The following is a 5,771-nucleotide window of genomic DNA, read 5'->3' as shown; positions in this document are numbered from 1 at the left end:
TGGCCTTGTATTTGTGGATTATTTCCTTCTGCATCGAGCTTCACCCTAAAAGTAAATTTGCTTCCTATAGTTCTATGCTCAGGAGAAAAGCTTCGTGAGTGTTCAGGTTTTATTGGAGTGATTTTATTTCTTTATCTGCTGCCTCTCTCCATTGGTTGGCTTCACATTTTAGTCATTTTTCTATATCTTCCCCCGATGTTAGTTCGAGTATGCTATGTGTCTTAGCAGTATATGACAGCTTGCAGGGTGGTATTCCCTTTGTCGCCTGAGTGGATCTTCTAAGTTCAGGTAGTTCAGCAGAATTATAACATAGAATTTTACTTATCCATTGTGAGTTCCACTTCTTGTTCTGATTCCTTTGCGGCTTCACTTTGCTCACCTTCCTTTGCTGGTTCACTGTGTGAATTCACTTCACAACTTCCCGGGATTGTTGTTTCAGGTGATGGGTTCTCATCGAAGTAAACGCTGTGATTTATTGTCACTTTGTCAGTCTTTGGGTTTAGGATTCTATATCCCTTACTTTGTTTACTATAGCCCATCAGAATATCTTCAATGGCTGTGTTCACCAACTTGGATCGCTTCTTCTTTGGAATATAGTTGTAAGCTTTACATCCATACATCTGATGTGCCCTAGGCTAGGCTTTGATCCATGCCACATTTCAAATGGGGTGCTTTCAATAGCTTTCGATGGTAGTCTGTTCTGTAGGTATGTGGCAGTCATGACTGCTTCTCCCCAGTATTTCTTAGGTAGGCTGGTATCTGTCAGCATGCATCTGGCCATTTCTATAAGAGTGTGATTTTTCCATTCTGCTATACCATTTTGTTCAGGAGTGTATGGTGTGGTTGTCTTGTGTATTAAACCTGGTTTGTTCAGATATGATTCCACTTCCTTACTGATATATTCCCCTCCGTTGTTGGTGCGTATAATTCCTGGTTTCTGTTGAAATTTGGTTCTGGGCTTTTTTCGTTTTCTTCATTGTGCATATTTTTCCTTCTGTCATATTCATCGATTAATTTTCTTTTGGTGTATTCTGGTGTTAGTTCCTGCTCAGGTCTGGTTTCTAGAGTGTTAATAAGAGCACTGTATGACTCTGAAAGACTGCATAGCAGTAATGCCACCACGTGGGTATCTTTAATTTCCTCTCCACTCGCACGTAGTTGTTCTACGTTTTCCAGCATGGCATTGGCAAATGTTTGCATATCCTGGTCTACTTTCTAGCCTCATCTTATATAGCTTGCTTAGCAGATATAGTTTACTGTTTAGGTTTGAACGCTCATGCAGTTTCTGTAATGCAGTCACATAAACTGCAGGTACAGACACTATATTGTCTTTTCTTATGTGGATGAGCTGGTTGTCTTCCACTAGCAGAATTTTAATTGCTTTTGGTTGCCTGTTCTTCTTCTCCCATTCCTCCATGGGTCCATTACTGGGTCTGTCTGTACTCAGTATTTGCCACAAGTTATCTTTGCTTAACATCATTTCAAGGTTGAACTTCCATAGCTGGTAGTTGCTACTGTTGAGCTTTGTGATTGCAAACGTAACTGAACAGCTTGCAATCTTTCAGTAGCTTGGATGCAGCTCTTGCTGACTTGCAGTATTGTTCAGTGCCTGGGCCCATTCTCATAGGTCCAAATGGCAGTGAGTGAATAGCCAAATGCCGCTGAGCAGAATTCGGCTCGGCTATTCTGCTCAGTACCTCCGAGGTACCTCCGAGGTACCGAGCAGAATAGAAAATCAATGAAAAGAGTGACAAAAAAAAGGTTGAAAAGATATTTCAAAAATGTAAAAAACAAAAACAACAAACAAAACAAATAGTAAAATTAAAAAAGAAATAAAGATATTTTAAGAAAAGAAAAAAAAAATCTGGACGAGCTAGCGGTGACAGCTTATTGGCTGGCACCTGCTAGAGTCTTCAAGCAGGTCCCGGCCAATGAATAACAACTGGGCGGAGCCAGCCGTTACAAAAATTTCTGTTCCCAAGTGAATGCAAAATTCTCACGGAGGCGGTCATAGTCTGGTTGAGCTTAAGATATATTCATGGCCGCTAACTTTTTCCAATTAACAACCAGGCCAGACATGTCAGAGAAGAGGTCCAAGATAAGCAACAAATTGGGGATGGAAATATGAGGTTGGGTAATGGTCAGTATGACATCGTCTGCGAACAAGCTAGTTTTATATTCCACCCCTGCAACCTCAATTCCCTTCACGTTGGTAATTAGCAGATACGTTTACCAGTCAGTGAAGAATAAACCAGGTAACAAAGTCAGGTACAAGACAGAAGAAAACTCCAACACATCCTCTAACTACAGTGACTCTTATGGGATATTGGAAGATAGGGTTAGATGAAGCCAAATATACTGTATTTTACTAAATATATTTCTTCATGTCGTCTTTTATTCAGCCTTTGATTATGTTGCGGTGGATTTTTTTCTTTGTATTATTTGTTTGTTTGTTTGTTTGTTTTATTGTGGTAGTCAAGCTACTACTGTGGGAAAAAGAGCTGTGTATGGCAGTTGTTAAACTGTGAATATAGTATTGATTTTTGGAAAACCATGTTTGCTTAGTCTGTAATTTTGTTCTAAGCGGTATGATGCTAAATATATTGTTGTAAGACACAGCAGGTGTTCCTTGTTTTTCTGTATTGGTTGCCGAATTCGAACTTATTGCAGTAATTGGACTAAATCTTCATGGTTTCATGTGTGCAGCTTACATATTTCAAATAATAGGAATGAGTATGTAAGGATGCTTTTCAGAAAACATCTTTATTTAGTTTTCTTTTACACAATATTCTGCTACCAGGGCTGGATTTACTCTCTCTGCTACCCCAATGCCAGGTTCCTCAATGCGCTCCCTGTATGCAGACTGAATACAAGTGATCTTGACAACATCGCAGAGATTACTTGTACAAAACAAGCGGTGGGTTCCCCCGCTGGAAATTTAGCCCTGCTTGCCTAAAGCAGGGCTAAATGTAGAAAACAATTATCTGCTCGACACCCGGAACTGCAGATTGGAATTCCACACCCCTGCTGCCCCAAGGCCGGGCCTCGGTTGGCCTTGTGGGAAACCCGGCCCGGTTTGCTACTACCCTGTTTCCCTGAAAATAAGACTTACCTCGAAAATAAGACCTATTACTATTTTTGTGAATTGCTAAAATATAAGACCTACCCCGAAAATAAGACCTAGTTGTGACCATTCCTAGGGCCGGTTGTGGCATAAGGGGGAACTTGAAGAGTCGTGGGAGAGGCGGGATAGAATCACAGTGCCAATGAAGCCAGCACTAGAGGAAGCGAGGCGGCAGCGGAGGGAGCAGAGCCGCATAAGCCAATGCCTCCTCTATAGCGCTGGTTCTGTCACAGGCGGAGTGATACCAAATGCATTCCGCATGTGAGGAATCGATGGTGAAAGCGTGCTTCGCTCATTCTGCTTACCACATTGCTCTTGGATAGGTACGGCACCCCTGATTGCCCTGATCACTCTATTCTTAACTTTGCCATTTTGGATTATTTAATTTGGATTTGCATAAACTTTGGATTGTTGTACATTAAAAAAAATAAGACCTACCCCGAAAATAAGACCTAGTGTGGTTTTTTTTGAGCCAAAAAAAAAAAAAAAAGACAGTGTCTTATTTTCAGGGAAACACGGTAGCAGCAGAGATCACATATCTTATAAGAGACTGTAAAAGCGAGATGCTCATGTACAGGTGAGGAGGATGAATTGGTGAGGTGCACAATGATGCAAATACAGGAGAAAGTCTGCAGAGGAAGATGGAGGTTCAGTTGGGAATGAGTGGAGGAATACTGGAGAGGAGAATGAGTCTGTACTAGAGATGATGGGGGGTGGGGGGCTGTACTGGAGAGCATGGGGAGGAGCCTGTACTGGAGAGCATGGGGGAGGAGCCTGTACTAGAGAGCATGGGGAGGAGCCTGTACTAGAGAGCATGGGGAGGAGCCTGTACTGGAGAGCATGGGGGAGGATCCTGTACTGGAGAGGATGAGGCAGGAGCCTGTACTGGTGAGGATGGGGGAGAGGGAGGAACCTGTACTGGAGAGGATCCTGTACTGAAAAGAATGGGGGAATGATCCTGTACTGAAGAGGATGGGAGAAGATTGAACTGGAGAGGATGAAGGAGGAGCCTGTACTAGAGAGAATACAGAAGGAGTCTGTTCTGGAGAAGAGGGGAGCTTACCGGAGACTATAGGGAGAAGCAGGTACTGGAGAGAATAGGGGAGGGGGCTGTAACGTAGAAAATGGGGAAGGAGCCTGTGCTGGAGATGATTGGGGAGAAGGCTATACTAGAGAGGATGAGGCAGGAGCCCGCATTGGAGAGGATGGGGGAGGAGTGTGTACTTCAGAGAATGGGAGGAGGAGCCTGTTCTGCAGAAGAAGGTGAAGAGCTTACAGGTCAGTATAGGGAGGAGCTCATACTGAGAAGGATGGGGAAGGAGCCTGGACTGGAGAGCATGGGTGAAGAATCCTGTACTGGAGGGATGGAAGGATGAGCCTGTACTGAAGAGGATATGAAGGAACCTGTGCTAAAGAAGATGAGCTTGCACTGGAGAGGATGAAGGAGGAGCCTGTACTAGAAAAGATACAGGAGTCTGTACTGGAGAGGGTGGGAGGAGCCTGTACTGAAAAGGATGGGGAGGAGCCTGTGCTAGAGACAATGGGGGAGGAACTTGCACTTGAGAAGATGAAGGAGGAGCTTGTACTGGAGAGGGTGGGAGGAGGAGCCTGTACTGAAAAAAGGATGAGGGTGGAGCCTGTACAGTAGAGGATGTTGGGAAGAAGAGTTTGGGAAAACAGTATATGGATTCAGCATCCAGCACAGTGTGAATGATGTATTGGGCAAGTTGCATGACCCTATTAAAATTCTCAAGTATACTGCGCTGTTTACTTTTTTATATATATCAGCTGCTTTCTGAAAATAAGCTTTTTATATGGTTATGATTTCCATAATGTTATTTCCCTGCTTTTTTTTTTTTTTTTTTTTGTATAGACAATTTTTTTCTCTTATGGTTTTATGGCATAAGCACTGCCATCAATATGCTAATACTACAGAAAATAACTGTTTAATGCAGAATCAGCAATTGAGCTGTGTGCATAACCTTAAAACAGTGGGAATGTGGAGAAGATAAAACACAAGTGATTGTCAGTATCTCCAGGCAGTCCACATTACCTCTATCTGATAAGATGGGAAAAAAAGGGGAACAATAGAGGTAATAAAGCAAACACAGCAACAGGGGAAGAATGAATCATCGATTTTAAAGAACAACTCCAGAAAAAATATATTAGACATTCTTTAAGTGGCCTATTTTGAAATGAATGAATTATTACGCATGTGCTTTTTTTCATATTATTGTCTATATAATGGGCAACATATTTAAAAAGGGTAGTTTGCCATTTACTTGAAATGTGTGTTGTTCAGTTTTTTGGGGGGTTCTTTTATGTACTAAGACATATTTTCATGCACTTTTCTATAGCTCTCCATGCTTATTGAATGGCATGCTTGTCATTTTGGCATGTTTGCAGTGGTACAATATATGCCTGTTTTTTACTTAACTTATATACTGTATATAACAGTGCTGGGACCAGGATTTGGTGGGATGTTTAGCCACTTTTACATTTTAATACCTAAATTCATGAAAGAAAAGCAGCTATTTTTAGAAATCAAATGCTAAATACATACAAAAGGGGCGAAATACAATTACATAGAATACTGTATATAATTAAATAAACTAAATTACCATAAACCCCCCCCCCCCCCCCCCCC

Source organism: Nanorana parkeri, unplaced genomic scaffold, assembly GCF_000935625.1.
Source record: "Nanorana parkeri isolate BGI_ZX_2015 unplaced genomic scaffold, ASM93562v1 scaffold67, whole genome shotgun sequence".
NCBI lineage: Eukaryota > Metazoa > Chordata > Amphibia > Anura > Dicroglossidae > Nanorana > Nanorana parkeri.
This window is presented reverse-complemented; position numbering follows the sequence as displayed.